Raw genomic sequence first — 9,830 nt, 5'->3', positions numbered from 1 at the left:
CTAACTTTTATGCTTTCTGAGTTTGGTTCAATGAATGACTCAAAATAGTTTTAGGCTGCACTATGGGACAGTATTTTGAGTCTGAGATTTCAAAAGAAACCTGTTTGAGGTCATTTTCTTCATCTCTTTTTCCAGGATCTTTACCTTTTTTAAGAAAAAGCAACTTCTAATTTTGAACTAACAACCATCCTTGAAAGATTCTCTTTCTCCCAGTCCATTCACTGTCACTCAAACATGAGAGATTTTATATTCTTTTTAAATATTTCAACTTCCCTAGAAAACCCTGAGTGCCTTATCAGTCGACACCAAGTCAAGATGGTAAGATTTAGGGCACATCCCCCTGATTTAGGGAGGCCGATTCAGTGAAGCTTTTATCTTTCGGCTGAAGCTACTCCCTCTCCATGACAACTATTTGTGGATCTGTATTTCAAACCCATCATCAGCAAAAGGAGTGAACCTTTAAGTGGCACCAAATTAAAGAATGAATGTTTCAGGGATTACCTTGCTGCACCTAAAGAGCCAGGAGCAATTGTAAGATCAAAATCACCTCACTGGTCCCCTAATTCCAAGTGTATGAAGTCATAAAAAAGCTATTCATGATATGCACTGTGGTCAGAAGAAGAATGAAATTTTAGTGACCTAATAAAAGGTATTTTTTATTTTTTTATAGATTCATTTCTTTGAAAACAGTAACATCTCTGGTGTAATTGCAAGAATTTGGATTAGGGAAAGATCTAAACCTGACTTATTCTACCCTTGTCTTCTGGATAGGCTATTGAAAGCCTGTTTTCTTTTCCCCATCTTTAAAATAACAGTAGTGGACTTTAAATGAAATGAGATAGTGAGCATGAAAGTACTTTGAAAAGTAAAAAGCAGTATTTTAACCTTAACCACTTACATTAATGATAATTGTTTTTGAACTAATTTGTATATGTAAGGCTTATCTGAACATGCATTAGCTCATTTAATCCTAGTGGCAGCTCGCAGGCTCTGTGGTTTTGTTCATCTTGCATATGAGGTGACTGAGGGCTGGTGAGTGTAAGGAACTTGCCCAATGTCTACAGGGGTCTAAGTGGGTTAGTGCCACGATGTTAGATTCCAAAGTCCCTGCTCTTACCCATTCATCATCAGCATTTTATAGGAGATTCAATATTCTTTTATCCTCTTTGTTATTAGCATATTTTTAGCATTAGTTAACAGTGCACTAGTGTATTTTTTCAAGTTTGTTGTGTATATATGTACAGGGTGTGTGTGTGTGTGTGTGTGTGTGTGTGTGTGTGTGAACCAGCAGTGATACCAAGATGCTGTCCTTGCACTCAGGTGACTGACAGGTTAGCTGCAGACCGGATCAGGGCTGTGGACAAGTAGAGGATATCGGGGTGAGTGCTTTGACCAGGGTTGGTTTCCTCTGACCTGTGCAGTTATACAGCATTCTGCACTTAGCAGAGCCCCTGTTTGGTTAAAGTCTCTGCTGTTGTTGTTTTGAAATTTTTGATAACTTGCAAGAATTTTTGAACATGGCAACCTTCCTCTTCATCTTTCTCTAGGCCCCACAAACTACGCAACAAGTCCTGGTTTTGACCAAAATGCAAGTGGTAAACTATGGGGGTGGCTCAGGGGAAGAGTTGAAAAGGGATCTGAGTAGAGGTTCTGCTTGAGCTTAATCTTGAAGCATAAGGAGTCAGCTGAGCAGCAAGGTGATTTGGGGCAGGAAGCCCCCACCTCACTGCACACGCAAGACAGAGAGCCCTGACTGCAGACTTTGCTGAGAGGAAAGGCTTTGCTTTATGGGCAGGGGTAGGTATAGGGGGCCAGGCAGGTGTGGGGGCCAGGTGGGTGAGGTGCCTCAGTCCACTAGGTACTGCTGAATGTCAAGGTGGGCCAGCAGGATTGCCCCTGTGGGAGCCACACTGGGTGCTAAGACCGAAGCTGTGAGGGCAGCCCACGACTGCTGGTCAGACCCTTGGGTGCCAGTGTTAAAAGTCTAGAATGAAGGAAACAAAGGGTCCAGTAGCTGCAGTCCCTGAGCAGACAGCCCTGACAGCTGTGATTCCACTTTGAGAGAAAGAGCTGGGATACTAACTACTTAGCTGGTACTGAGTAATAATATTAGCAAACAATTTTACAGTGTTTACCAATGGCTAGGTACTGTTCTAAGTACTTACTTGTACCAAATGACTTAATCTTCCTAACTACCCTATGAGATAGTTATTGTAGAAAATAAGTTTCTCTCACTTTAAACACTAGGAAATCAAGGTTCAGAGAGGCCAAATAACTTTCCCAAGATCACAAAGCAAGCAAATGATAGAGTGGGGATTTGAACCCAAATATTCTTATTTCCAGAGTTTGTGCTCTCAGCCACTCCAGTACATTGAACACTAGCACTATTGTTTCTAAAACCCAATAAGGTCCTATGGCTTATGAGAAAGACAAACATTGTAGAGATGGACTAAAAGTCCTGGCACGAACTCACCACCTTTCAGCCTCATCCTTCCCACTTGCTTTTTCTTTGAGATGCTGAAGCTGCCCACGTTCGCTCCTGCTTCTAGCAGGTTGTGTTTTACACAGATGGCAACCACTCTATATTCCAACCCACATACACTTTTTAGTATGAGACACTGGAGATCGTCCCATGAGCACATGAGGTCTGTGTCCCCCTCTCTCTTAAATTTGAGTGGGCCTGTGGTTATGGCAAAAGAGATGTTGTATGACATTCAAATGAAGGTCATAAAGAACAACACAGCTTCCAACTGGTTTCCCGGGGATGCTAAAATCCCGTCTCTATGTGGTAAGGAAGTACAGCTCACACGGAGAGTCTTTGTAGGTAGATGTGTCTGTCTATGGCCAAGCGAAGGAGCCTGCTGACAGCTGATGGCTAGCATCACCCTCCAGACAATGAGTGAAGACGACTTTAAGATGCTCCACCCCAGCCACTGCCTGACCACCACCACCTGAGAGGCCCTGAGCAGGAATCACCTCGCTGAACCCAGTCAGCCCCTGGAACTAGGAAAGGTAACCACAAATGATTGTTGTTTAGAGCCACTAAATGTTGGGGGTGATGATTATGTGGCAGTGGATCTTGGAATGGGGCCTCTGCTCTTGCTGTTTGGTTTTGTTCTTATCTTTCTCTTTTCCTTGGTAACTTTTTCACACAAACTTGGATATCACAGAAGCTTCCCCAGCTGCATCCCCAAGCCCCCTGCAGGATGTCGGGCTGTGTAGCTTTGTTCTAGGCTCTCTGAACTTCATCCCTTCCTTTTAGAGCAGGAACAGCAAACTTTCTCTGTAAGTCATTAGATAGTAAATATTCTCAGCTCTGCAGGCCATACGGTCTCCTTTCGTAACTCTTCAGCTCTGCTGCTGTAGTGTAACCGGGTGTGACAATACATAAGTGAGTGGGCACGACTGCGTCCCAATACAAATTTATTTACAAAAAGCAGGCAATGGGCCTGAGGGTGTAGTTTGACAATCTCAGCTTTCCAGCAGTAGTTTACAAACTGTTTGCACATTAGAATCACTTGGGGAGCTTCTGAACCTTGCAAAACTCAAGCTGCCCCTCCCCTCCTCCGCCCCCCCCCCCGGAGCACGTGGGAGGTGACACTGCGGTGTCGTGAATCTCACCTGCAAGAAGATCTGGGACGCAGCACTGCTTGGTCTGCAGCGTTAGTCTCCCCAGACCGGAAGCTCAGGAAAGCAGGATGTACTCTGGGGTACATCTCTAGTGCCCAGCCAGTACCTGGCATATGGCTTGTTCCAGATTTGCCTAATAAGCCACTGAATAATAAATATTGGTTGAACGAAGCTGTTGAAACTCCCTCGATCCCCAAATCTTTAAAATAGTTCTATTTCTTCCACGATTCTGTTCACGCACTCCTCCCATTTTCCCAGGATCACTTCCACAGGTTCATTTCTGCCTCTTCTTTCTTACTCCCCCACACCCCCCATATTCAATCAGCTCCTAAATCCGACCAATCTACCTTCCCGTCAGTCACAGCCGCCCTTCCATTCCTGTGTCACCTGAGTTCACCTTAGTCCAAGTCTTCCCCAGCTGTCTCCTGGATTCTTGTAGAAATCTGGCTGCCGTGTCCCTCTCCCCTCTCCCCTCTCCCCTCCCCTCTTCTCTTTTTTCTCTTCAGCCTGAGCATCATGACGTGGGCTTTTGCTCCAGACAGGCATGGCTTTGGATTCTGGTCTGCGCTCCAGGACTCTCTTCGGTAAGTTACCAGCCTCCCTGAGCCTGTCTTCTTACTTGAACCCTGTGGTTAAAACATTCCTGCGAGTATTGGCATATGACACAGAAACTGCCCCTGTGCCAGCCACACAGTCTGCAGCGACCCCTGCTGCGGTCTGTGCTCTCCTGTCGGCCTCCCTGAGACCCCCACCCACCGCTAGAGTGACCGCTCCCTGAGGGCAGGGAAGGGCACCGGTCTGGCTCCCCCTTGTATCCCCGGTTCTCACTATTACAACCTCCAAAGCTGAGCATTTTAGGGCCTGGTTGATTTGATCCCGGCCTGCTTTTCTTGTGTTTTCTCCCTCACCACCTGTTTGTCCCGTATTTTAGTCAAACGGAATGACTTGTTCTTCCCTCACACTCCCTCTGCTTGCCTGCCTTTCAGGGCGTTTCCCGTCCGTCCTGTCAGCCTTCACTGGACTCTGATTCCTCTCTGCTGAATTGTGCTCACCTTTTCAAGTCCAGCTCACAAGGTACTGTGCGCATTAAGACTTTTCCCTCCCCCATACACTCTTCTGATGTTGCTGGCAATCCCTCTTTCATGGCATATATTTTGTGCTAAAGTTATTGGAGTTTTGATTATTGGTAGCAGATTATTGGAGTTAAGGGTTTCTAATACATTTTGTGTGTCTTTGGTACATTTTCCTGGACCATACAGTTCATCCAATAAATCTTCGAATACATTTCTAAGTGAATGAATGCCCCCAATTCCCTCACTCTGGGACAAAGGAAAAATCCTGGCAAGAAACTACATGATTTGGGGGATGATCTAAAGTTGCAACTAGACCCCTCAAGTGCCAGGGGCAAAGAAAAACTGTGTAGAGAACAAATGCACCTTGTTTATAAACAGAGTTTGCAAAGTGCAAAGATAAACCTGTTCCTCTCCCGTATGAGTTTTCCAGCTGGAGCTCATAAGCAGTTTCCCCAGGGTTCAGCCTTCAGGGCGGGGCATTCCCCCTGCAGATTAAACCTTGCTGTGTTAATGTGTAACACACCTCTAGATTAGGTTACAATGTGGAGGCTCCACATGCTGCTTGGAGGGGGTTTGCCTGGAAAAGGTGTAACTACAAGGAGCCTTCTATGACCACATTCTATTTCCGGTCTCCTGTGAAGGGTTATTCAGACACTTTCGAATATAACTTAGATTTCTTACTGTGTAGATTTCTTACTCTGCCTTAGTCCTGGATAAGTAGTCATCCTTGCCAAGCACCAAATTATACTTCTTACTGTACTTTAATGTTGTAACTCCTAGTTAGAAGCTGAACTAAACAGAGTGGTTCAGAGCAATAACAATAGGCCAATAATTAAAGAGTAGCAAAATGTGACCAATACTGAGCTTTAGCAGGTCTTCTGGTTACTCTTTGAGAATTAAGAAATGTCTGGGTGTTCAAAGCTGTTTGGGTAGAAAGGGGATTTCACTATAATTTTCTATGATATATTTGTAAGACTGAGTTACTGGGCAGTACCCAAAGCAGAGGAAATGCCTGCATGGATGCTGCTTCTGAAAATAATATCACCTAAGGTGACCAGCACATTCAGATCTGCCTGGGACTTCCAGGCTGTGGGACACTCAGTGCTAGAATTAGGAGAGTCCCAGGGAAACCAGGAAGGGTTGGTCACCCTAATAATAGCTGGTGGCTTCATAAAGTTATAGAAGAGAAACTCTTACACAGCACCAAAATTGTGCCAGAATATTTGGTTAAACACTATGTGTCAAGTCCAAACAGATTTTTTTAGGCATATTTATATGTCTATGTGTCATCTTCATACATTTTATATCTATATCTACACATTGCTAATAGGTTGAACCATATGAAATTGCTAATATTCCACTCTTTTTGACAAAAAAGCAAAAACACCCAACCAGTCTTTTCATATAGTTCAACATATTTTTTATTTACATCTGTTAGGTTCTATGTTGATTTCTTTACACATATTAATTTATTTAATTATGCTGACAGCCTTTGGAAATTAAGTGTAGTATGCCATCTGGTAATAACTGAGGAGCTAAGAGGTTAATGTAGGCATAATGTATTGCAAGTAGAAATAAATTAAATGCCATTTCTTCACTATCTACTGAAGACCAAGTATCTCCATTACTTATCAAACTTGCAGGGTAGAGATTTATTATCCTTATTTTAAAGATTAGTACAATGAAGTAAAGAGAGGCTGCGTTGATGACTACACAGCTTGCTTTGAATAGCATTCCCTTATTTCAAGCTTCCCTTCACCAGGTCAGTTTTCTTCCAAGAAGGTTCTAGCTTCAGGAATGACCTTGATCTCCATGCATTTAATCAAATACAGTTGTTTTTCAACATTTTGCTAATGAAAAATTGTAAACACATAAAAAATTTGAAAGAATTTTATAATGAACATCTTATTTCCATGGCCTAGATTCTATAATTGTTAGCATTCTGCCATATTTGCTTTATTGCATGTCTCTCCATCTGAACATCTGTCTAACCATCAAACCATTTTACCAACTCGATGTATTTCAAAGTGAGTTGCCAACATCAGCACCCTTCACTCCTAAACATTTCAGCATGCATATCAATGACACGAGTTTAATTAGTTTACAGGGTGTTTTTAGGTAAAATTTAAAAATTAAATATACTATTTGATGACTTCTGATAGATGCATAGATCTGTATAATAGCCTAAATTCTTATTAAGATATGGAATATTTCCATCACCCCAGAAGTTTCCATAAACTTCTCTAGTCAATTCTTGCCTCACCAGCCCCACTGCACTTCCACCTCCAGGGGAAACTGGTATTTTGATTTTGTTCACCATAGATTACTTTTATCTGTTCTAGAACTTCATGTAAATGGAATTATACAGGAAGAACTAGTTTGCATAAGACTTTTTTCACCCAACCTACATTTTTTTGAGATTTATTCATGTTTTCCCATGAATCAGTAGTTACTTTCATTGTTTCATATTTGTATCATCCTATTGAATGAATATGGCACAATTTGTCTGTCCATTTTCCCGTTGACGGACAGGGGAATGGGCTGTGGATGGATTGTTTCGATTTCCCCAATAGAATAAAGCTGCATTGAACATTCTTTCTATAAGTCTTTGTGTATACATATGTTTTCATTTATCTTGGGTAAAAACCTAAAATTGGAACTGTTCAGTCACAGGCAGGTATATGTTTCATTTTATAAGAAGAAGGTTGTAAACACCACCAGTAATGTGTAAGAGTGCTGGTTGCTCTTTGTCTTCAACTTTTGATGTCATCAGTTTTTAGCCATTCTGGTTGCTGTATAGCAGTATTTTACTGTGTTTTTGATTTTCATTTCCCTGATGATTAATGTGATTTGAACATTTTTCCATTATTGATCATGCATATATTTTCCTTGCAAAGTGTTCATTCACATGGTTGCCATTTAAAAATTTTCAGTTGAGTATGACTTCTCAATGGCAATAGTTTCACTCCCAAGTGGGCGAAAATCAGCTCATGGCAGGAGGGCAAAATTTTAAGAATGACAATGGTTTGTGACCATAAAAGGGCTACAGTGCATACCCTGAACTGTACTGACCATCTCGGCTCGGTTTAATACCACCCACACCCTCCCCACTTACTCATTTCTGAGTTCCAGATGCCTTTAGTTACTTTTAATTTACTGGAAGGAGCTGTGAATCTCCCTCAATCATAATTATCAGAAAGGACAATCTGATACTTTCTCAATCACAGGCCTGATTCTGTATAATATTTTCTCATTTCCCTTTCCAAAATGTCTTTTTTCTTTCACAATTGTAAGATAGGAGACAAAATGCTTATGTTTTCCGTGTGGGAAGTACCACTCACATTGTTGCTGCTGAAAGACCCTTTCAAATTTTTTCTATTTCTCACCACACTGTATGTGTGTAACAACTGTATGCTTTGAATTTGTATATACAAGCTTATATACAAGATGAAAACCAGCAGCATGTAGAGTAAAAACCCACTTCAAGAACCGGTTATTTAAAATTGTTAGTAAAAAAATTCAACAAGTAAGACTTTCCCCACACCCTTCTCTGAATTTGAAAATGTGTCATATGACACATATCTGAGATAGTGTGGGGGTGGCCTGGGAATGGTAACTGTGTGATCCTAAAACAACAAGACGTCATGTAGCACTCCGGTTTAGATAAGTGAACATTTGGGCTGAGGACAAGATGTAGGCAGAGGATACTAGAGCTCCAACTAATTAGGGAGTTATCACTTGGAGAGTTACATAGCTCTGGGTCACTGAAGTAACAGCTATCAGAGGAAACTGCTGGAAGCCATCTTGCTTTCATTTCACAATCTTCTGATGACAGAATAAGCAGTATGGTACGGTAGCACGTTCCTTGAAGTTCACTGCCCTTTCCGTGTCAGTGATAGAACAAAAAAATAATCAAGAATAGACAAAAACATTCCAATAGTTTGAAGTGCTTATGACTTTTAAATGGATTTTAGAAGGATTCGTTAAACTCAGCTCAAAGAACATAAAATTAAATGTCTTGTAAATTATAAAAGCAAACAGTGTCTATGGCTCATTAAAGCTCCAACTATTCAAAAGACTTTTGACATTGGTTTGTCTTTTTCAGTGCAAAGACCCTCCTTGGTCATAGAAAATCAGAAGTTAAAGCAACAAGGGGCAAGATAAACTTTCATCTTTTTGGCATCTTTTTATTTCTGAGTATGTTATTCAGGAATAAAGGATTTGTCAAATTCTATTGTCTTTTTTTATTCAACATACATTATGGTCATTTCCAAGTTGTCAAGTATTGATGCATATTTTGAGGACACCCCCCCCACATTCCTCATGAAGCCCGCAATCTAAAATATGGTTTTAAAATATGAAATTTTGATAACTAAATTTAATATAGATATTAAGATAAGGAAGATATTATTTGGGGATTCAGTGGTCAGGAAGATTTCATAATGATGGATGTATTTCTTGAAAGATTTGCCTATTTAGAGGTGAGCAAGTAGCAGAAGCATAAATTAAAACTGGAAGTTGAAACCCCACAATAACTGGGAACTGCATAGAGGCCCAGCCTTGCTGGAGTTAGGGATGCATGTAAGGGAGTGGTTACAGATCAGATGAATTCTCTTTCATTTCAGGAACCATGCACAGGAACAGTGCCATCATTGCAGTGCCCCTGACTGTCTGGCATGCTGCTCCTTCATGGCCGACCTTCTTAACCTCCGCTCTATTTCCCAGCTCCTCCCCTCGTTGCCTCTTCTCACTGGCCTCATCCCGCATCCCACTTCACCTTTCACACACAGCCTATTTAATCATTCAAATGGATGTGACTGAATCCTTTTACATTCCTGGAACCTTTTTTTAAGTTTAGCTTTTTCTCATTTGGAAAAAGAAAAATTGTGGCAGCTCCCCAAATCACAAAACAGAGCAAGATTTAAAAAGATAAAGACATTAGGGCAAAAAATGTTTTTTAAAAATATATAGACAAATAAAGGCACAGGCAAAATAAAGGTATGACTGTAAGTATGAACAATGAGTTGGCTCTGAGCTTTCTAGCAACCAAAGGGGAGGGAAGAGTATTTATAAGGTTCACACATCTAAGATGTTTTCATCTATAGGTGATTATTTTGATGTAGTCAA

General features: G+C 41.2%; 1 long non-coding RNA gene across 1 annotated transcript; it reads left to right on the top strand.

Moving 5' to 3' along the window:
• The first annotated feature begins 4,049 nt into the window (after positions 1-4,049).
• On the top strand, positions 4,050-8,935 carry LOC140845759 (uncharacterized). The gene is made up of 3 exons (XR_012124643.1): positions 4,050-4,214; positions 4,617-4,704; positions 8,809-8,935. It is a non-coding gene; the product is annotated as an uncharacterized lncRNA (long non-coding RNA).
• Positions 8,936-9,830: the final 895 nt, after the last annotated feature.

Source organism: Manis javanica, chromosome 13 (genome assembly GCF_040802235.1).
Source record: "Manis javanica isolate MJ-LG chromosome 13, MJ_LKY, whole genome shotgun sequence".
Classification (NCBI taxonomy): domain Eukaryota; kingdom Metazoa; phylum Chordata; class Mammalia; order Pholidota; family Manidae; genus Manis; species Manis javanica.
This window is presented reverse-complemented; position numbering and strand designations above follow the sequence as displayed.